The following is a 21772-nucleotide window of genomic DNA, read 5'->3' on the forward strand; positions in this document are numbered from 1 at the left end:
CTTCAAGGTGCCTCAGAACAGTTATTAATGTTTAGTGTTGTGGTGGTGCTTCCACAAATGGGAACAATTGGGATGGAGGACGCAGCCAGGGATGGAGGACACAGCCAGGGATGGAGGACACAGCCAGGGATGGAGGACACAGCCAGGGCTGCCCTCCTCGGCTGCAGCAGGGGGCTGTGTGTGAGGACCATGACTGGAAGCTTGGACAAGTTGCAAAACAGCGCACACACACACACAACCTGCTGACTGGCCAATGGTGGCGCGGGCGCCGCAGTCTCGCGCTACTTTCCTGCAGAACGCGCGCGCGCACGCACAAGCGCGGCCCTGGCCAAGAGGCGCGTCGCTGCCAACCTGTGTGTGCGCGGACGTCGCGCTCACTCGCTGCCAACCTGTGTGCGCGCGGACGTCGCGCTCACTCGCTGCCAACCTGTGTGCGCGCGGACGTCGCGCTCACTCGCTGCCAACCTGTGTGCGCGGACGTCGCGCGCGCGGCGGAGCGAGCAATCCGAGGCAAGGCTGTTCGATGGTATTTTGTCCTCGCAGGGAGAGAGGTTACGGGTGAGGCAGCAGGCAGGCTGATGGCTGAGGTAAGAAACGCCGGCTCTGAATGCAAATGGCAAATAACAGCAGCAAGAGAGAGGAGCGCTCTGTCATTTATATCCCCCTCCCGGTTCAGTTGCCGCTCACCTAGCGGTTTTATGAATCAAGTCGCGATTTGCTTGCAACACAATTCCACACAATTGAAGTCCCGAGTGAGGGATAGATATATCGATAGAGAGAGAGAGCAGCGGGCTCACACATATGCGAGTGACCGGTAACTCAGTCATGGAACCGTTGGCAGAATATGTATCTTCAGTCCCCCCCCCCCCCCCCCCCCCAAAGTCAACATTTAATCTAACGGCAGCCCCGCAATCCCGAGGCGATTAAAGGTGGATTATTAATGCTGGACAGTGGAAAGCAGCAGAGGGAAAGTGAGAGAAAAGCACACGGACTGACCTGAGTGGCGGAACCGGCCACACATCTCCTGCATGTTATCCAGCAGGAGACGTGTCAGTCTGTTTCATTCACCTTTCATTTATTCTTCTTTCCTCGCTTGCGTTTCACAGGCTTTTTCGGGTGAGCTCTTGCAAACCGAGTTGGCAGTGAATGAGTGAGGGCAGCAACAATGGCTGCTGTAGGATTTACTGAGGGGAGAGAAGATTGAAAGAAATACTCTTGTGATATGCCCTACTATGTGAAGAAACAAGGTGTCCTGCATTTAGGCTTTGATTCCAGTCATTTGTATTTGCAAGGGCTGTGCCCCCCCCCCCCCCCCCCCCGTCCCCCCCATCGCAATCTGATAGGTTAGTTATTTTTTAAACAATTATACTGCCTTGTTCTTATTTTGCTTTGAACCAAAAGAAAATACTGACACAGGATTGATTGGAGGAAGCAGTGTGAAATCTCGAGAATTCCAGCAACTAGGCTTGGCATTTGGGCATAGTTTGGAATTCCACTCTGAAAGTCAACAAACGTTTCCTCACCTCACACGAGCAGTATCATTCCAAGGATGATGAAATAAAACGAAATGATGAACATGCAGTTTCTCCCCCTCTTGCAATCCATTGAACTTTAATCATCTCGCTAAACGGTGCAATAAAGGTCAATAGTGATAATCTGATGAAAGATGATAAGATAGCTTTTATTACATCTTGTGTAATCTTTCCCAACTTTCTGAATGGGAACTTCCATGTTGAGGCATTTAAAGGCAAACTGCTTTGAATGTTTTAGATTAAGTGAAAATTTGAAGGGAACATTGTGAGAAGGGTTTACATCTCTGTGAACCGTACTGAGGTATGTTTTAGTTATTGGAATTTCTATGCTAATATTTGACATTTTATTTGCAGATGGTTTACCCACATATTGTGGTGATTGCAGCCATTATATTCTCTTGTGTTTTTTTAAAGAGCAACGCAATGGTCCGACATCACAGCAATGATTTTTATTTTCTTACTGAGATTGCTTCATGGGGGGGCCATGAGTGTGGGACCTCACCAAGGTGGAAAAGAGTGAGAGAGGATACAAGATAATTTGAGAAGGAGTGGGTAGGAGGTAGGTGATGTCAAGGTTGGGCTTCAATTGTCTGCAGGAGGAGGAGGACACTGAGGGATGCAAGAAGTTTAGTATTGAGATCCTGGAAAAAGGTAAATCAAGATATTGTGGCATTGATCTTGACCATGGATGCTGGTTTCTCATAGCTGACGATGTTAGATTCTGCTTTCAATACTGCTCTTTAAAACATGTTTTAGAAATGGATTCTGTAACTTGGTTTCATCTTGTGAAAACATGAAAATCGATAGCCTTGGTTGAGAATGTAGGCAAGGAAAAGGGCGTCTAGAGTGCTTGAAACATATAAGGAAACGAGGAAAGTTCAGAAGAACGCTGACAATATTTTGATAAAGTCAAAGATTGCAAGGCGGTACGGTGGCACAGTAGTTAGCACTGCTGCCTACAGCGCTCAGGACATGAGCTCGATCCCAGCCCCAGGTCATTGTCTGAGTGGAGTTTGCACATTCTCCCCGTGTCTGCGGAGGTTTCATCCCCATAACCCAAAGATGTGCAGGTTAGGTGGATTGGCCATCCTAAATTGTCCCTAAATTGGGAAAAAAAGAATTGGGTATTCTAAATTTATTTTTAAAAAGACAAAAGAGATTGTGACAGAGCTTGGAGGGAAGAGATGAGCAATTTGCCCGTTAGTAGATAAATCTTCCTTTTGTATCCTCTGTCAGAGAGGTGTTCAAAAGCTTCCCTATATAAAGCCCCACCATAGTAAACATCTCTTATATTCCTTTAACTGGAGAACTGGAAGGATGTGATAGTAACAATTCTGCTGATATATGGTCGTAATGCATATAATTTTTTTAAAACTTCAAGAAATTGGAGATAAGGGTTGGCATTAACTGATATTTGGAATTTTTCCTCAGGATGTACTTGCTTGTCTCTTTTTTTTGTTGAGCTGCTTAAGATTTTAAAAATTATTTCATGGAATGTGTGCAGTGTTGGCAAGGCAGCATTTCTTTGTCCAACCATAATTGCCCTCAAGAAGGTGGTGGTGAGCTGCTTTCTTAAACTGTTGCAGTCCACCTGTTGCAGGTACACCCTAGGTTCTGATAGGAAGGGCGTTCCAGGATTTTGATCCAGTGAGTGAAGAAATGGCTGTGATGTCAGAATGGTATGCAACTTGGAGGAGAGCTTGCAGATGGTGGTGTTCCCATGCATTTGCAGCTCTTGTGCTTTAGATGGTAATGGTCAAGGGCAGTCAGTCACTCACCTCACCTCTGGAGTTAGGCTCTTTTGTCCATGTTTGAACCAAGGCTGTCATGAGGGCAGGAACTCAGTGGCCCTGGTGGAACCCAAACTGAGCATTGATGAGCAGGTTATTGCTTAGGAAGTGCTGCTTGATAGCTTTGTTGATAACACCTTCCAACACTTTACTGATGACAAGCATAGTCTGGCGGGGCAGTAATTGGCCGGGCTGGAATTGTCCTGCTTTTTGTGTACAGGACATACCTGGGCAATTTTCCACATTGTTGAGTAGATGCCAGTGTTGTAGCTGTACTGGAACAGCTTGGCTAGGGGTGCAGCAAGCTCTGGAGCACAAGTCTTCAGTACTATTGCCGGAATATTGTCGAGGCTCACAGCCTTTGCAGTATCCAGTGCCTTCAGCCGTTTCTTGATATCACATGTGGTGAATCGAATTGGCTGAAGACTGACACCTGTGATGCTGGGCACCTCTGCAAGAGGCTGGAATTGATTATCCACTTGGCACTTCTGGCTGAAGATTTTTGCAAATGCTTCAGTCTTACATTTTGCACCGATGTGCTGGGCTGCCACATCATTGAAAGTGGGGATATTTGTGGAGCCTCCTCCTCCAATGAGTTGTTTAATCGTCCACCACCATTCACGGTTAGATGTGTCAGAACTGCAGAGCTTAGATCTTGATTCATTGGTTGTGGGCTTGCTCAGCTCTGTCTGTTACTTGCTGCCTATGCTCTATGGCATGCAAGTATATCCCATGCTGTAGCTTTACCAGTTTGACACCTCATTTTTATGTATGTGTGGTCCTGCTCCTGGCATGCCCTCCCGTATTGAAGGGCTGTAATCTCACTCTGGTTCAAAATCCAGTTTAAAACATCAGGGTAAAGCTCACTCAGTTTATAACTGCCATCTGGTATAGATTAGATTAACCACAACATTGTTTTTATGGTACTTATTACCATGAAGTTGACCTCCAACCCCCCCACAATATTGCTGAAGTCACTGTCTGTTGCTGTGGTGCAGTTCAACGTATGCTACATTCCCTTCCCTTCAGTACTCTATCTCACCCCAGAGATCCATTTTGATATGTGAACATATGGTGTTATTGGTTGACATGTTATCATAGAGGCCTGTACAGTACAGCCAGACTGGTTTTGTACCACACACATACCCTTTCCCTTCAAGTGCACTGCATTGTGATCAGGAACTAATTTGCCGGAGGCTGATTGGGATGCCGCAAGTGCTGCTTTTCTGAAATTGACGTAAAGCAAGAGCCTTTGACGTTTACAGCATTATTACTTCTTCTACAATAGTATATTCTGCTAAACTGCGGGTGTGATTATACTTCATTGTGTGCTGCTTGCAGATTCCATGGCAACAATCAATGCCTACTGCATGCTGTTATCATTGATGTGCAATAACCTCAATTTTGACAAGATTAGCAAATATGCAAATCAGTGCAAAGTTATCGCTTGATAGATTACTGGGAAATAATGCCTTTAGTACACGTAATTTTGAATATGAATGCAGAGTGATGCAGTCTGAAAAGCACAGAGGTTAAACTGCATTATTAATTATTAGAAGTTGTAAGAATTCTTAATGTGCTCACCCCAGTCCAACGGCAGCATCTCCACAGCATGGCATTATTAACCATGCAAGTGTGTTGTGACCACTCCATTATAATCACATTTGCATCCGATTTTGGCAGAATCTACATATTGCATGCAAGGTGAATTGATTTGTCATAGCATTCTATGCTACATTGGTAAAATTTCCTTCTCCGAAATGTAATTCTTCAGATCTGATGCAGCAACCATCAGAGAAAATTGTAAGGCGCATTTGCTGCTGTGTCGCACAAGTGTAATTCTGTATTCATGCCCTGAGTGGGTGCAGTCAAAGCTGGCATATGGGAGCGACGGAAGTTTGTTCACACTCTTCAGTACAGAATGCGAGGGGGGAGGTCATATTAGATCTCATTCCACAATGCAACTCCCAAGTATCAAGGTCAAAGATACGTTTAGTTCTGTTTCACAAGTTGAAGATGCTAACATAGAGAAACTTTCCCAAATGTTATGTCAATGACATTTCTTTAATTCTCAATGGAAGAATTTATGTACCTAATAATAATCTTTATTAATGTCACAAGTAGGCTTACGTTAACACTGCAATGAAGTTGTTGTAAAAATCCCCTTGTCACCACATTCTGGCGCCTGTTCGGGTACACAGACGGAGAATTCAGAATGTCCAATTCGCCTAATAAGCATGTTTTTAGGAAACCCTCGTCTGTGGGAGGAAACCGGATCCGGCACCTGGATGAAACCCACACAGACACGGGGAGAATGGCAGACTCCACACAGACAGTGAGCCAAGCTGGGTATCAATTCCGGGTCCCTGGTGCTGTGAAGCAACAGTGCTAAACACTGTGCTACCATGCCGATTGTAAGCACTTCACAATCAATGAAGTGCAGCAAAGGATTGAAACAATTTCACCAATCATTAGAGACCCTTATTTCCTCCTGATCTTTGGCTCAGAGAGAGAAAGAGTTGGGCAGTACGTTGGCGCAGTGGTTAGCACTGCTGTCTCACAGCACCAAGGTGCCAGGTTCGAACCCGGCTCTGGGTCACTGTCCGTGTGGAGTTTGCACATTCTCCCTATGCTTGCGTGGGTTTCGCCCCCACAACCCAAAGATGTGCAGGGTAGGTGGATTGGCACGCTAAATTGCCCCTTAATTGGAAAAAATGAATTGGGTACTCTAAATTTATAAAATAAAATGAGAGAGAGCAATGGGAGGATACAAAGACCAGCCAATTGTGACGTAATAAGGTACAGGTCTGAAAAAAAACTTGTATTGTTCTTGTTAGCAGTTTAATTTTAGCTCAATTTAACATTTACTCTTAACATTACACCAGTTACAGTTTGTGTACTTAACCCTTCCCGCAAAACAGTGAGGGTCTCTGTGATGGTGAAAGAAATCATTTATCCTTGAAGGCAAATTTGATAATTTCTTACTCCTTGGTTGCTACTTTTAACAGTCTTAGTAGATTTCTCCTCTGTTGGAAGTAAACAGCCATCTTAACTGCATCAGTGAAAATATTTCTCAAATTGGAAATTATGTTTGCATATATTTAGGTTGTTTGTATGAGATGCTCCCTCCCTTCAGAAATTGCAGCAAGTGGCTGCCTAAAACAGACCTTTGCTTACAAATGAAGTGTCCAATGCATGTTTTAGGTTCCTTTGTTGGAATTAGTTGGCGATGCGCAGAGTAGGACCTGATCTGCTTGAGATTCTTCAGAAATTGTGCATCAATCTGATGAACAGAAGTACTACTGCAACTTCAGAGCACTTGCAATAAACTCACTCTTTTCTGGTGCAACTCCACCATTGGCTCCCCATGACTTTCCTTCAGGCTGCTACAGCGGACACAAGTGGCCTGACATTTCACAAAAGAGGCTAACTACCTGTAGAAATGTGACAGGCACCAGCCTTTCATTGTGGTACAGTGGTTAGCACTGATGCTTCAGCGCCAGGGACCTGGGTTAAATATCGGCCAGGGTGACTGTGTGGAGTTTGTACGTTTTCCTGTGTCTGCGTGGGTTTCCTCTGGATGCTCCAGTTTCGTCCCAAAGTTCAAAGATGTGCAGGTTAGGCAGACTAACCATGCTAAATTGTCCCTCAATGTCCAAAGGTTAGGTAGGGTTACGGGGATAGGGTGGGGGAGGTGCCGAGGTGGGGTGCTCTTCTGGAGGGTCGGTGCAGATTCGATGGGCTGAGTGGCCTCCTTCTGCAATGTTGGGATCCTATGAAGATTCTATTTTTAAAAAATAAATACATTTAGAGTACCCAATTCTTTTTTTTTTTCTAATTAAGGGGCAATTTAGCTTGGTCAATCCACCTAACCTGCACATCTTTGGGTTGTGGGGGTGAAGCCCACACAGACATGGGGAGAATGTGCAAACTCCACACGGACCTTGACCCAGGGCCGGGATTCGAACCTGGGTCCTCAGCGCCGCAGTCCCAGTGCTATCCATTGCGCCATATGCCGCCCCCTATGACCATTCTATGATTGGACCTCACGAACAGTGTAGCTGGTTGTGGGGCTAAGCTTCCTGTGCCCAGCAATGTCACTTAACTCCAACTTCAGAAGGGAATTACGATTCCAATGGTGATACAGCACAAGCTGTGTGAGGTGAAATGAATCATCCCATCTCATTGGCATTCAATAGGCTCCATTTTCTTTTAGTCCGTTGCATATACTAAGGTATCTAGGCATGAGGTTTTCTTGGACTGGATTCAAATGCAAGCTGGTGAAGTAGCACATTAATTGTTTATACTTATGTATATAATGTGTATGTGTGCGTGTGTATATTTATAATGAAATTGATAATGCATTAAACTGTTCTTTAACTAGTTGTGAAAACAAAATAAGTAAGTGGGTATAATTAATCATTCGACGTGGGGGAGAAAGTAACAAATTTAATCCTCAGTGACCATGCTGTTTTACTGGTTGTTAGAAGTGCGAGGCATGCGTGATTGTGACAGGATGTCATGTATTCTAAAAGGGGAGGGTGAACAGCCAGCTGTCGTGGTGCATATAGGCACTAACGATATTGGTAAAAAATGGGATGACATCCTACATGCTGAATTCAGGGAGTTAGGAGTTAAACTAAAAAGTAGGACCTCAAAGGTAGTAATCTCGGGATTGCTACCAATGCCACGTGCTGGTCAGAGTAGGAATGACAGGATAGATGGGATGAATGCGTGGCTTGAGAGAGAGAGTTGTTGGGGAGAGTTTCAACTAATGTGGCAGGGGGATGGGAACCAATGCAGGAAGTCGGAGAGTAGTAAAGAGAAGATAGAAACAAAAGTCAATAAGAGAAAAGTGGAAGACAGAGAAACGGATTGAACTGCATTTATTTCAATGCAAGAGGCCTAATGGACAAGGCAGATGAACCCGGGCGTGGATAGGTCCATGGGTCTGGAATATTATAGCCATTACTGAAACATGGCTAAAGGAGGGGCAGGATTGGCAGCTCAATGTTCCGGGGTACAGATTCTATAGGAAAGATAGATCAAGAGGTAAGAGAGGAGGGGGATTGCGTTTTTGATTAGGGACAGTATCACAGCAATATAGAGAGAGGATATATCCGAGGGTTCGCCCACTTGAGTCTATATGGGTAGAACTGAAATATAAGAAGGGTGAGATCACTTTGATAGAACTGTACTATTGGCCCTCAAATAGTCAGTGGGGTATTGAGGAGCAAATATGTAAAGAGATTACAGATAGCTGCCAGAAAAATAGGGTGGGAATAGTTGGGGACTTTAACCTTCCCAACATTAATTGGGGCAGCCATAGCATTAGGGGTTTGGATGGAGAGAAATCTGTTGAGTGTATTCAATATGTAGATGGCCCGACTAGGGAGGGGGCAAAATTTGTCGTCCTCTTGGGGAATAAGGAAGGGCAGCTAACCGAAGTGTTAGTGAGGGATCACTTTGGGACCAGTGACCATAATTCCATTAGTTTTCAGATCGCTATGGAGAATGATAGTTCTGGCCCAAAAGTTAAAATTCTAAATTGGGGCAAGGCCTATTTCGAGGATATTAGGTACGAACTTTCAAAAGTTGATTGGGGGTGCCGATTTGCAGGCAAGGGGACAGCTGATAAGTGGGAGTCTTTCAAAAAGGTGTTACCTAAGGTTCAGGGTGAGCACATTATTCTTAGAGTGAAGGGTAAGGTTGGTAGAAGGACGGAGCACTGGATGACTCGGGATATTGAGGCCATGATCAAAAGGAAGCAGGAGGCATATGACATGCATAGGTAGCTGGGATCAAGTCGATCTCTTGAAGAATATTCGGCTTGTTGGAGTAGAGTTAAGAGAGACGTCAGGAGGGAAAAAGGGGGATGTGAGATTGTCTTGGCAGATAAGGCAAAGGAAAATCCAAAGAGCTTTTACAGATACATAAATGGTAAAAGGGTGACTAGGGAGAGGGTAGGGCCTCTTAAGAATAAACAAGGTCATCTATGTGCAGATACACAAGGGATGGGAGAGGTCCTAAATGAATATTTCTCGTCAGTATTTACTGTTGAGAAAGGCACGAATGTTAGGGAAATTGGGGAAATAAGAAATGATGTCTTGAGGAGTGTACATATTACAGAGAAGGAGGTGCTGGAGGTATTAAAGCACATCAAGATAGATAAATCCCCGAGACCTGATGAAATATATCCCAAGAGGCCAGGGAGGAAATTGACTGCCCCCTAGCTGAGATATTTGAATCATCGATAGCCACAGGACAGGTCCTGAAGATTGGAGGGTCGGAAATGTTGTGCCCTTGTTTAAGAAGGGCTGTAGGGATAAAGCTGGGAACTACAGACCGGTGAGCCTTACTTCTGTAATGGGTAGATTGTTGGAAGGTATTCTGAGGGATAGGATCTACAGGCATTTAGACAGGCAAGGGCTAATTAGGGAAAGTCAGCATGGCTTTGTAATGGCAAAGTCATGTCTCAAGAATTTGATTGAGTTTTTTGAAGGGATAACCAATAAGATAGATGAGGGCAGTGCAGTCGACATTGTCCACATGGACTTTAACAAGGTCTTTGACAAGGTAGAGTTGTTGTAAAAGGTTAAATCTCACGGATGACCGGGGGACTGGAGGAGGGGGTAGTATCGGCGGTTTACGGGGCTATTTTGAAGGAGGAGAAGGCGCCGCTAGAAGGGATCAAGGCAAAGTGGGAGGAAGAGTTGGGAGAGGATATGGAGGAGGGGTTCTGGTGTGAGGTGCTCTGGAGGGTGAACGCTTCCACCTAGTGTGCAAGGTTGGGGCTGACACAGCTGGAGGTGGTATGTAGAGCGCACCTTACAAGGGCGAGGACGAGCCGGCTCTTTGAAGGGGCAGAGGATGTATGTGAATGTTGCGGCGGGTGGGGGGGGGGGGGGGCCTCGCAAACCAAGTTCATATGTTTTGGTCCTGTCCAAAGCTGGAGAATTACTGGAAGGAGGTGTTTAGGGTAATCTCTAAAGTGGTGCAAGTGAAACTGGACCCGGGCCCTTGGGAAGCCATATTCGGGGTGTCGGACCAGTCGGGGTTGGAAACGGGTGGGGAGGCAGATGTTGTAGCCTTTGCTTCGTTGATCGCCCGAAGGCGGATCCTGTTAGGATGGAGATCAACCTCTCCACACTGTGCCCTGGCGTGGCGGGGGGAACCTGCTGGAATTCTTGATGCTTGAAAAGGTCAAATTTGAACTGAGGGGAAGGATGGAGGGATTCTACAATTCATGGGCGTTACTCATTATGCACTTTCGAGAATTGGATCACATCGAATATTCGCGGGATTGGGGGCTGGGAGGGCTGGGGAGAGGGGGGGATTGTATGTGTTAATGGTGACTATGGGTGATTCCTGATTCCTCTTTGTCATTTGTTTATGTTAACATGCGGGCTAATGTTTGGGGGTTTTGTGGGAGGATGGGATTGTTGTTATTGATATGGGGATTGACATTACATTCGTTACTGATTATTGTTTATTGTTGGGTGTGAATTTGGGAGAAAATGTGAAAAAGGAGGCGAATAAAAAAATATTTTAAAAAAAGGCTAAATCTCTCAGAATCCAGGGCGAGGTAGCCAATTGGATGCAAAATTGGCTTAGCGACTTAAGCCAAAGGGTGGTTGAAGAGGGTTGTTAAACTGGTGGCCTGTGACCAGCAGTGTGCCTGAGGGATCGGTGCTGGGTCCACTGTTGTTTGTGATATATAAATGATTTGGATGAGAATGTAGGAGGCATGGTTAGTAAGTTTGCAGATGACACCCAAGATTGGTGGCATAGTGATGGTGAAGAAGGTTATATAAGATTGCCACAGGATCTTGACCAATTTGGCCAGTGGGCCGATGAATGGCAGATGGAGTTTAATTTGGATAAATGTGAGGTGATGCATTTTGACAGATCAAATCTGGGCATGATCTACTCAGTCAATGGTAGGGAGTTGGGGAGAGTTACAGAACAAAGAGATCTAGGGGTACAGGTTCATAGCTTCTTGAAGGTGGAGTTGCAGGTGGATAGGGTGGTGAAGAAGGGGTTCAGCATGCTAGGTTTTATTGGTCAGAATATTGAATACAGGAATTGGGAAGTCTTGTTGAAATTGTACAAGACATTGGTAAGACCTCTCATGGAATCCTGTGTTCAGTTCTGGTCACCCTATTATAGGAAGGATATTGTTGAACTAGAAAGAGTGCAGAAGAGATTTACGAGGATGCTACCAGGACTTGATGGCCTGAATTATAAGGAGAGGCTGGATAGGCTGTGACTTTTTTCCCTGGAGCATAGGAGGATTAGGGGTGACCTTAAAGAGGTTGAGAAAATAATGACGAGCATTGATAAGATAGCCGTCAACATCTTTTACCAATGGTAGAGGAGTCTAGAACTAAAGGGCATAGGGTTTAATGTGAGAGGGGAGAGATGCAAAAGAGACCAGGGGGGACACATTTTCACACAGAGGGTGGTGAGCATCTGGAACGAGCTGCCAGATGCAGTGGTAGAGGTGGGTACAATTTTTTCCTTTAAAAAAAAGTTAGACAGTTACATGGGCAGGGTGGGTATAGAGGGATATGAGCCAAATGTGGGCAAGTGGGACTAGCTTAGTGATAGAAATTGAACGACATGGACAAGCTGGGCTGAAGGGCCTGTTTCCATGCTGTAAACATCTATGACATCTATTTATGCTATGTGAATGAAACAAATCTTGATGAGGGCTGGGTATCAGTTGTATAAAGGCTGACTGTGTGCAGCAGAGAGCTGAGAGTGCAGCAGAGAAGTCAAGGGAAGACTGCTGACCATCGTACGAGAAAGGATTCAGTGTAAGGATGGCTGTGCAGGGGCTAGTGTGGTTGACGGGCGAATATTGTGCTGTTTTTGACTTTTGAGCAGGAGAAACGCCAACATTACTTAAAAATGCCCATTGACCTGGATGGTAGGGAGGTAGCTGTTTTGCTTTTATTGTAATATGATATTGTACGCACAGCATCATAGATTAATGAATTAACAGCAGTCCAACCTGATTAATTGACCATCTGATCGGGACAGTCATACTGCATTAACTAGATTTGGTTGCATTTAAGATGAAAATGACTGTGTTCCTTTTTGTGTGGAAAAATGGTGGGATTGTGATTCACTGGAATTCTACGAGTTTAATTATGCACAAAAGCTGCCTTTATCTGTTGCAAGTCATCTGTAAAACAATCCTCCCAAACAGGAGCAGACCCCCCCCCCCAAACAAATTGGAAAAATAAAATAACACCACACAATTGGGGCAGTGTTTGGTTTGTGATATGATTTAGTTGCAGTGAAATTCTACACACATTTTATCTGGAGCTGGCTTTCCTTTTCATTGTGCAAAAAGTCTCTTAATTTAGAATGACTACCCGAGCATATATCCAGATCACTGCTTCATTCTGAAAATAACTTGAATTCATTCGTGTGCACATTTCCAAGTCTGCAGAACTTTCACTACATGGAGATTTCGTATTTTCAGATGGAACAGTTGCTCCACTTAAAATTAAAACCAAGGCCATCACTGCGGTAGTGTTCATCCAATATATCTTCCATTATTCTCTGGTTCTTGAAGGTTCAGATTTTTGCTGGATTGTGCTTCCACAGGGCTTGGTACATTCCACTACCTTCATCCAGACTTGTCCAGTTGTGTGTTAGTGAGTAGTGGAATTGTGATATACACAACTAGGGGCGGCACAGTAGCACAGTGGTTAGCACTGTTGCTTCACAGCTCCAGGCTCCCAGCTTCGATTCCCGGCTTGGGTCACTGTCTGTGTGGAGTCTGCACGTTCTCCCTATGTCTGCATGGGTTTCCTCCGGGTATTCCGGTTTTCTCCCACAAGTCCCAAAAGATGTGATGTTAGGTAATTTGGACATTCTGAATTCTCCCTCTGTACCCAAACAGGCGCCGGAATGTGGCGACTAGGGTCTTTTCACAGTAACTTCATTGCAGTGTTAATGTAATGTTACTTGTGACAATAAAGATTATTATTATTACTGGAATAGTGATTGCGGGGGAGATTAAACATTATCCTGAATGTGTTGATTTTCTTGTACGGAGTATTTTGTTTGTTTTTTTAACTCCATTTTAGAAATTGTTTTAAGATGACTTGGAATAAATAAAAACAGCATTCATATGTGGCACGGCGGCACAATGGCTAGTACTGCTGCTTCACAGTGCCAGGTACCCGTGTTCGATTCCGATCTCGGGTGACTGTGTGGAGTTTGTACATTCTCCCTATGTCTGCGTGGGTTTCCTCCAGGTGCACTGGTTTCCTCCCACAGTCCAAAGATGTGAATGTTGGTGGATTAGCCATGCTAAATTGCCCCTTAGGATGGGGTTGCAGTAATAGAACGGGGATTGGGTCTAGGTAGTTTGATCTTCCAAAGGGTCGGTGAAAACCTGATGGGCCAACTGGTCTCCTTTTGCACTGTAGGGATTCTATGATTCTTCTGTGATATTACATCTATGTGTGTATATATATATATGAATCATCGTCTTAGTGAATCACAACCCCATTACTGATCTTCCAATAAAAATGGAATGTTATAAATTAGATGCAGTGCAAAACTCATTGAATCCATCTGTTCTGATTGAAGGTTCATTTAAGTAGATATTTAATGACCTAAATGTTAAGCTCGGATCGTACAGTGTTGCTGAACATCATCACAATTTCTGCTTCTTCTCAGCTAATCTTGTTGCTATCTGAGATCTTGACATGCATATTTGTCCAGCAAGAGTCGTTGGATATCAATTTTTATTTTAAATTCATATACGGGATGTAGAAACTGCACCCTAGCTGCCCTTCAGACGGTGGTGATGGTAATTCCTGGCAGATTTTGTTCCCAACACCTTTTGTTCTCCCTGCTTAGGACTTTGAAGCTTATAGTGTCACTACTACCTTCCTCCAAAGTTAAAATTTGCTGACTTGGATAGACAGCCTTCCTGGCATGGACTAGTTACAAAAAAGTCAGTGAAATGATGAGGGGAGCTTAAGTTTACAGAGTTGTAAAAGCACTGATTCAGTTTTACAGAAATTTGTTCCATAAATGCTTACGTACCTTTACAGTCAGGTATCTCCATTCCATAGTCTCACTCCACAAAAACGGTAAAGAACATTTCTGAATTATTACAGTGCTCAGATATTCTCTTATTCCCATCACAGCATTTACAAACCGTAACATTTCACACAGTTACTTACGAGTTGCAGAACATTACATAATTCACATTAATCTTTGAATAGTCTGTATTGTTGAATCTTAAATTTTGGGCAAAATTGTTTTTTCAGTCATTGGAGGAATAAGGATTTAGGTCCAGACTGCCTACCCCTATTCTCACGGTTGAAAGCACATCTCCCTACTCTATTCTAGCTCTTATGTAATATCATTTACAACAAATATTATCATGCTAAGTCATTTTATTTTAAATATTAGAAGTGAGATGACTTAAACAAATGTTTACCTTTATAGCTGGCATGAGCTGACACTGAGTTGTGTTCCTGGGGGGAAAAAAACAAGATGAGTTCCCCTTTAAGAAATCTCCAATATCCTGGCATACAGACAGATATTAGCGGGGTCTCCAATGTGACCTGTTCTCCAATGTGACCTGTTCTCTCACTCCATATATGCCTTGGCATCTTCGATTCAATTTTTTCTGATGAGAGAAGGAGATTGTGTGACAGTGTTTGGAATTGTGGAGGAGGAGGTGTCGCCATCAAGTATACCTTCAGCCCAGAGCTGTGACAGGAGAGAGGGAGTGGGGGAAGAGTTGGGAAGTCACCATGCTCTTTTATTATATGTCACTGTGGAACCCCCCCCCCCCCGGTCTCACAAAGACAACTCACCCTGTCATGATCTCAAAATAAAGGAGTACATTTCTTTAAAGGAAGCTTTGCCCTTTCCTCCCGTGATGGGGAGACCATGAGGTGATGTTGATTTTTCTTTTCAAGTTTTCTAATCCTCCCTTACTTTACGACTGTCTTATCATTCACTATCAAGAGAAAGATTTAAAGTTGACATTCTTAGGGAAATGTGATAACTGTGATAGATGATGGAACAGGATATCTTGAGTAATTCACCAAGCACGTCTGACGCCGAGGGCACTGATGGTTGTATATTGCTACCATAAGGCTTTCAACAGCAGGAGAAGATGTTTTAGAGCACATCAAAGATATTCGTGGGATGAATGCAGAAAGATTGTGACACCTCCAAAGTGCAGACTTCCCATGAATAAATCTAAATCTGTCCAATGTAGAATGATGAACATTTCATAGGAACATCGGACTTGGGATCAGGAGTAGGTGATTAGCCCTTCCAAGCTTGCTGTGCCATTCGATAAGATCATGGCTGATCTGATTGTGGTCTCAACTACACTTTTCTATCTGCTCCCATAACCCTTGACTCGCTTCTCTTTTTAAATTTTAGAGTACTCAATTCATTTTTTCCAATTAAGGGGCAATTTAGCGTGGCCAATCCACCGACCCTGCACATCTTTGGGTTGCGGGGGTGAAACCCATGCAAACACGGGGAGAATGTGCAAACACCACACAGACAGTGACGCAGGGCTGGGATTCGAATGTGGGACCTCGGCGCCGTGAGGCAGCAATGCTAACCACTGCGCAACCACGCTGCCCTTCACTCGCTTCTCTCTCAAAATTCTGCCTAACTCGGCCTTGAATAAATTCAATGACCTAGCCTTGGAAAATTGTTCTCATCTCCGTCTTAGAAGGGAGACCTCTTATTTTTAAACTGTGTCCCCATGTTCTCCCACAAGAGGAGACATCTTCCTGGTATCCACCCTATCAAGTTTCCTGAGGATCAGGGCAGCACGGTGGCGCAGTGGGTTAGCCCTGCTGCCTCACGGCGCCGAGGTCCCAGGTTCGATCCCGGCTCTGGGTCACTGTTCGTGTGGAGTTTGCACATTCTTCCCATGTTTGTGTGGTTTTCGCCCCCACAACCCAAAGATGTGCAGGCTAGGTGGATTGGCCACACAAAATTGCCCTTTAATTGGAAAAATGAATTGGGTACTCTTGTATGTTTCAATAAGTTCACCTTACATTTTTCTGAACTCTGTTCCCCATATCCCTTTTCCTGTTTGGAGCCTGTTTCTCAACTCCTCCCTTTTTCCTTCACTGAGACTTGTTTCTGTCTCCTGTCTCTGGCCCCTACCTGGGAGGGTAGTCCCTGTCATGATATTCAGGTGAACATCATAGCACATACATACATACATAATGATGGACAAATCAACGGACCAATCAACACACACAACACGACAGCCAATTGCAGACAAGAGCATACACAGTACAAAACAGGGAACACGACACTTCCAGGGCACTCGAGCAGGAGGCGGCTCAGGGCACAGACCTCATTGCCAGCCACTCAGACATTCACCATGTGCTGAGTACCAGAGTTTACTATGTTAATAGTTGATTGAAATAAAACTGCGTTGTACCATTCGCAACCGTGTTGGTTCGTCTGCGTATCAGAGTACCCAACACTTCATGATACCAGAAGTGATTTGATACCTACCCACAAATCTGCCATCCTGCGCCATGGACACCGTCAACACACCGCAGCCGTTGCAAGTCGCTGGGAACCTCGGCGTCAATTGGAAGCTGTTCAAACAGCGCTTCCAGCTCTTTCTGGAAGCCAACGAAAAAGAGAGCGCCTCGGTCACCAGAAAGATCGTCATCCTCCTCACCACCGCAGGTCAGCATGCCATCCATGTCTACAACTCCCTGGTGTTCGCGGAAGGTGAGGACAAATCCAAATACAAGACGGTCCTTCTCAAGCTCGACCAACACTTCAACGTCGAGGTCAATGAGAGCTTCGAGAGGTATGTCTTCCAGCAGCGCCTGCAAGGTAAGGATGAGCTCTTTCAGTCATTCCTTATGCATCTCCGCATCCTCGCGCAGTCCTGCGGTTACGACACCACCTCAGATTCCATGATCCGGGACCAGATCGTTTTTGGGGTCGCCTCGGGCACCATACGCCAGCAGCTTTTAAAAATAAAAGGCCTCACCTTAGCCTCCGCAATCGAAGCCTGTGTCCTGCACGAAAACGCGACTAGCCGCTATGCCCAATTTCAGGCGACCGAATCGGCGCAGCAGGGGTCCTACGCGGCCGGATCGGCGAGCCAGGTGCCCCACGAGGCCGAACAGGTCCAGGCGATCGAGTTCCTCGCGGCCCGGACGAGGGCGGCTATTTCGCGCGCTTTTCGAGGCCTCCCGTGCTTGTGCGCGCCAAAACCTACGGCAACACTGAGGGACGTGAAGCGCAGGCGCGCTCGATGCAAGACCGAACTGCGCATGCGCAGTGGCGCAACGAACGCCAGGACGTCACGACGTGCGGCAACTGTGGAGCTGCACATTTAAAGCGGTAATGTCCCGCAAGAACCCGACAATGCCTACGCTGTGGCAAGGTGGGCCACTACGCTACTTACTGTCGAGCAGCTCAACCTGTCAATCTTCCACAACTCCGACAACCTCGCAGGGACGTGCGGACCATTCAGCCTCCCCATTACGAAAATGCCCAGACGACATCCAGACCGGTGACACAGATGACCAAGACGCCTTCCGTGTTGCGGTCATTGATGGGAACAGAGTTAACACGATCAATCCGGGTGATGAATGGTGTGCCACCCTGACGGTCAACCGATCGCCGATAACTTTCCGCCTGGACACTGGCGCCTCCGCCAACCTCATAGCATGGTCAGCCTTCTACGCCATGAGGGTCAGACCACCAATTTGGCCGTCCCGGTGCAGGATGGTCGACTACAACGGGAACGTTATCCCGGCTATGGGATCCTGCCAGCTCCAGGTGACACACAACACACACACGGCCACACTCTCGTTCGAGATAGTTGGCTCGTCGAAGGACTCCCTGCTAGGCGCACAGGCATGCAAGGCTCTCCACCTCGTGCAACGAGTCCACTCTCTCTCTCCAGGCGGCACGTCTGACTTCCCGGATGCAGAGTTCAACGCACAGCTCCAGTCGCTCCTCGCCCACAACCAGGAGGCATTCGAGGGCATGGGAACACTGCCATACACCTACAGAATTCGGCTCAAACCAGACGCCACCCCGGTCATTTACGCACCTCGCAGAGTCCCTGCGCCACTCAAAGACCGCCTCAAGCAGCAGCTGCAGGATCTCCAGGACCAAGGGGTCCTATCCAGGGTCACGGCGCCCACGCCGTGGGTCAGCTCCACGGTGTGTGTCAAGAAGCCCTCCGGCGAGCTCCGGATCTGTATTGACCCAAAAGACCTCAATAACAATATTATGAGGGAACATTACCCCATACCCAAACGGGATGAGATCACGAGCGAAATGGCCCAGGCAAAAATATTTACGAAACTGGATGCCTCTAAGGGTCTTTGGCAGATCCAACTTGATCCGTCCAGCCGAAAGCTGTGCACCTTCAACACCCCTTTCGGCAGGTTCTGCTATAAATGAATGCCATTTGGCATCATCTCGGCATCCAAGGTCTTTCATGGGATCATGGAGCAGATGATGGAAGGCATCGAAGGGGTGCGCGTATACGTGGACGACGTCATCATCTGGTCCACCACACCACAGGAGCACATCTATCGTCTCCAACGCGTCTTTGCACGCATACGTGTAAACGGCCTGCGCCTCAACCGAGCCAAGTGTTCCTTTGGCCAAACCGAGCTGAAGTTCCTGGGGGACCACATTTCCCGGTCAGAGGTCCGTCCTGATGCAGACAAAGGTGAGCGCCATCACAGCCATGCCACAGCCGGCAGACAAGAAAGCAGTGCTACGCTTCCTAGGCATGGTCAACTTCCTGGGGAAGTTCATTCCCAACCTTGCCTCCCACAGCTTTGCGCCACCTCGTCAAAATGTCCACGGCGTTCCATTGGCAGCACACACACCAGCAGGAATGGGAGGACCTCAAACTCAAGCTCACCACTGCACCGGTATTGGCGTTTTTCGACACGTCTGGTGCCACTAAAATCTCGACTGATGCCAGCCAGTCCGGCATTGGGGCAGTGCTCCTGCAGCGGGATGACACTGCGTCATGGGCCCCGGTCTCCTATGCATCGCGGGCCATGACCCCCACAGAGCAGCGCTACGCGCAGATCGAAAAGGAGTGCCTGGGCTTGCTAACCGGTTTAGACAAGTTCCATGACTATGTGTATGGTCTTCCCCGGTTCACTGTTGAAACTGACCACCGCCCCCTGGTCCTCATCATAAACAAGGACCTGAACGAGATGACCCCTCGCCTCCAGCGCATCCTACTTAAACTTAGGAGGTCCGACTTCCAACTGGTCTACACCCCAGGGAAGGACCTTATCATTGCGGATGCCCTATCTAGAGCAGTGAGCATGCCGCCAGATTCGGAGGGGTTCGTATGTCAGGTCGAGGCGCAGGTGGCCTTCACATCGGCAAATCTGCCAGCTGATGACTCCAGTCTGGCCCATATTCGCCGAGAGACTGCGGCTGACCCCCTTCTACAACATGTGATGCGCCACATGACGGGAGAGTGGCTCAAAGGGCAGTGCCCGCAGTTCTACAATGTCCGAGACGACTTGGCCGTCATTGATGGTGTCTTTCTAAAGCTGGACCGGATTGTGATTCCGCACAGCATGCACAAGCTAGTTCTCGACCAACTACACGAAGGCCACCTGGGGGTCGAGAAGTGCAGACAGTGGGCCCGAGAGGCGGTATACTGGCCGGGCATCAGTGATGATATTGCCAATATGGTGCTCAACTGCCCCACCTGCCAAAGGTTTCAGCCGGCGCAACCTCCTGAAACGCTTCTGCCCCATGAGCTGGTGACGTCCCCCTGGGCGAAGGTGGGTGTGGACCTCTTTCACGCGCTCGGCAGGGACTATGTCATCGTCGTTGACTACTTCTCCAACTACCCAGAGGTCATACGCCGGCACGATTTGACGTCGCCCGCTGTCATAAGGGCCTGCAAAGACACCTTCGCTCGCCACTGCATTCCGATGACTGTCGTGTCGGACAATGGGCCGTGTTTCGCCAGCCAGGAATGGTCATCGCTTGCTGCCTCGTATGGCTTCACACATGTGACGTCTAGCCCGCTGCACCCCCAGTCCAATGGAAAGGCGGAAAAGGGCATTCACATTGTCAAGCGGCTCCTCTGCAAGGCTGCTGCTGCCGGATCAGATTTCTGCCTCGCCCTGCTGGCCTATCACTCAGCCTCACTAGCCACTGGTCTCTCACCAGCCCAGCTGTTGATGGGTCACGCCCTCAGGACTACTGTGCCTTCCATTCTGGCACCCACAATCGACCATGCTCCGGTACTGCACTGGATGCAACTGCAGCGCGGTTGCCAGAAGAGGTCATATGACACACGGGCAACTGATCTTCCCGCCCTGGCCCCTGGAGACGAAGTCCGCATCCACCTACCAGAAGGTGGCTGGTCAGCACCTGCCGAAGTTCTCCGACGCGTGGCTCCCTGCTCGTTCCTGGTTAGCATGCCTGATGGATCCGTTCGTAGGCGCAATCGCCGGGCTCTTCGCCTACTTCCACGCTCGCTACGAGACCTTACACTGACACTGTGCCCTCCTGTTGTTCCTGATATCGACTTCGTGGAGCTGCCTGCTACCATGCCCCTTCCGTCGTCGCCCGTGGCCAGGCCCGTTCCTCAGCCGGTGGTTCCAGACCTACCCTTGAGGCGGTCAACCCGAATTCGTCGCCCACCTTCTAGACTGGACTTATGAGACTGTTTATACATTGAACTCATGCAACCACTGTGTTAATATGTTTATGTTCTTATCGTTACAGGAATTTGTTTTATCGTTCAACATTTCCATGTTCTTTGTTTATGGTACAACCTCGTTATTATGTCACACCCAACATCGCCCCTTGTATATAGTTAAGCCCCATGTACATGCTGTAAATATTACACACACACACATTTAGCTGCATTCAGTACACATCTCTATTTATAACCACGTAGGCACATAATCTTGTAAAAAAGGGCGGATGTCATGATATTCAGGTGAACATCATAGCACATACATACATAATGATGGACAGATCAACGGACCAATCAACACACACAACACCACAGCCAATCACAGACAAGAGCGTGCACAGTGCAAAACAGGGAACACGACACTTCCAGGGCACTCGAGCAGGAGACGGCTCAGGGCACAGACCTCATTGCCAGCCACTCAGACATTCACCATGTGCTGAGTACCAGAGTTTACTATGTTAATAATTGATTGAAATAAAACTGCGTTGTACCATTTGCAACCGTGTTGGTTCGTCTGTGTATCAGAGTACCCAACACTTCAGCCCCTGTCCCCATTTTCGGACTTCTCCCTGTCCACTCTCCTTGTTCCCTTCCTGTGACACAAGTCTTTCATAGTGCTCTGTTCCCAGTCACTTGATCTGGATTTTTGTACCATTCTTTTTTTTTCTCCCTTTCTGCGCTAGCCGCCATGGGCCTGA

The 21772-nt window shown here is 46.9% G+C and overlaps 1 protein-coding gene across 2 annotated transcripts in view; it reads left to right on the top strand.

Annotated features, from left to right (window-relative positions):
• Nucleotides 1-452: 452 nt before the first annotated feature.
• The window catches only part of slc25a22a (solute carrier family 25 member 22a), a 286820-nt gene continuing 265500 nt past the window's right edge, over nucleotides 453-21772 (top strand). The window contains exon 1 of one of the 2 annotated variants that reach the window (XM_072518918.1): nucleotides 453-587. The gene's annotated coding sequence lies outside the window, so the exon portion shown is untranslated. The remainder of the gene's footprint in view (nucleotides 588-21772) is intronic. The other variant, XM_072518919.1, reaches the window with a different exon arrangement.

Source organism: Scyliorhinus torazame, chromosome 10 (genome assembly GCF_047496885.1).
Source record: "Scyliorhinus torazame isolate Kashiwa2021f chromosome 10, sScyTor2.1, whole genome shotgun sequence".
NCBI lineage: Eukaryota > Metazoa > Chordata > Chondrichthyes > Carcharhiniformes > Scyliorhinidae > Scyliorhinus > Scyliorhinus torazame.